Source organism: Belonocnema kinseyi, chromosome 7 (genome assembly GCF_010883055.1).
Source record: "Belonocnema kinseyi isolate 2016_QV_RU_SX_M_011 chromosome 7, B_treatae_v1, whole genome shotgun sequence".
Classification (NCBI taxonomy): Eukaryota; Metazoa; Arthropoda; class Insecta; order Hymenoptera; family Cynipidae; genus Belonocnema; species Belonocnema kinseyi.
The window spans coordinates 145,189,347-145,191,103 of record NC_046663.1 but is presented as its reverse complement, the minus strand read 5'-3'; the positions used below and the strand labels follow the sequence as shown (position 1 = coordinate 145,191,103).

The following is a 1,757-nucleotide window of genomic DNA, read 5'->3' as shown; positions in this document are numbered from 1 at the left end:
AAAGTTTGTCGTAAGGACAACCGCAGGATTTCGCTGTGAGCGGGTGCTAATCTGGAAAACTGCACCCTATCCCAGTGAAACCACGGTAAAATTTTAGCCATAACTATGTCTCACGACCGTGAGATAGGTGGTTACAGTCTTTAACGGAATTAATACGACGATCCAGCAAAAGTCTCAGGAACCCTGAGGACGTGGAGCGTCCCAAGGACGATCGCCTTCTGCATTTTTCACGCAAGTGTTTTAGCATATTGTTGACACGCAGGGATGCTTTTCAGGCTATTAACCAGTGAAAGCTTGGCACCTCAAAGAGCGCCAATGATAAGGACGATTAGTTTAACCTAATATTTCGGATACAATCGTCGCAACTCCGTTATAAGTTCTTCATACCTCTCTTTCTTTTTATTCTTCTTGGCTATGATGTTTTTGTCAGCTGGTGCCAAAAATTCGATAACGAACATGGTTTGCTTCTCGAAGTCCAAAAGAGCTATGTCAGCCCTCGAGTGTACAACAGAACCAATTGTTAAGAATATAAAGTTCCAGTATATGCGGCACTTCTCATTTTCGACAATTGACTCTACTTCCCTAGGAGCATTTAGAGGAGCGATATTAAGGTTAATGCCGTAAAAGTAACAGAGGTGGTGATAAAGCACTTTTAGTGCCGCATTGTGCGTGTGAATTTAGGTCGTTCCCGCATGAGTTGGACAACTAGATAGTATGTATGCTAAATGCTCGGGATGTGCATGGCATGCCCTGCAGTTATCATCGGGAATGTCTTGGCTAAAAATGTGGTGACGGTATGCTAAGGTGGAAATGATTCCGTCTTGAAATGCCAAAATGAAAGCCTCCATGCCTATAAAGGATACTCTCCGAAGCAGATACAAACGTCTCATCCGGCAGATTTGGTCTTCCGAACTTTCGGCGAGGAACAAAAATCTGCAACGAACATGCTTGCGGTCCCGGTAGTATTCTATTCATTTGGAGTGGTTCCATGGACGAAGATCAAGCTTAGATCCCTTGATATCGGGACAAGAAAGGTTATGCACATGACCAAAAGCATGCATCTTAAGTCTTCTGTTCCGCGACTGAACATCTCACGACGTGAAGGTGGTCGCACGGATGCACGGTATTTTCAACAGAAATGTGGATGATCAGTCATTGTAGCGTGAGCTAACTTTAACTTTCCTTAGATGACCCGGATTGAAGTCGGGTATGGAGGGTTTCATTTTGGCATCTCAAGACGGTGTCATTTCCACCTTAACATACCGTCGCCACATTTCAAGTCAAGACATTCCCGATGATAGCTGCAGGGCGTGCCATGCACACTCCGAGCATTTAGCTCACATACTATCTAGTTGTCCAACTGTAGCGGGAACGACCTACATTCAAAGGCACAATGCGACACTAAGAGTGCTTTATTACCATCTCTGTCACTCTGACGGGATTAACCTTAATATCGCTCCTCTAAATGCTCCTAGGGAAATCGAGTCAGTGGTAGAGAATGGGAAGTGCCGCATATACTGGAACTTTATATTCTCAACAATTGTTTCTGTTGCACACTCGAGGCCTGACATGATTCTTCTTGACTTCGAGAAGCGAACCATGTTCGTTATCGAATTTTCGGCATCAGCTGACAAAAACATCATAGCCAAGGAGAATGAAAAGAAAGAGTGGTATAGAAACCTTATAAGGGAGTTGCAACGATTGTACCCGGATATTTTATTTGCGGGAAAAATGCAGAAGGCGGTAGTCCTTGGGTC

General features: G+C 44.2%; 1 protein-coding gene across 3 annotated transcripts in view; it reads left to right on the top strand.

Annotated features, from left to right (window-relative positions):
- LOC117175964 (E3 ubiquitin-protein ligase Nedd-4) overlaps positions 1–1,757 on the top strand; it is a 398,451-nt gene that overhangs the window by 243,841 nt on the left and 152,853 nt on the right. The window lies entirely within an intron of this gene.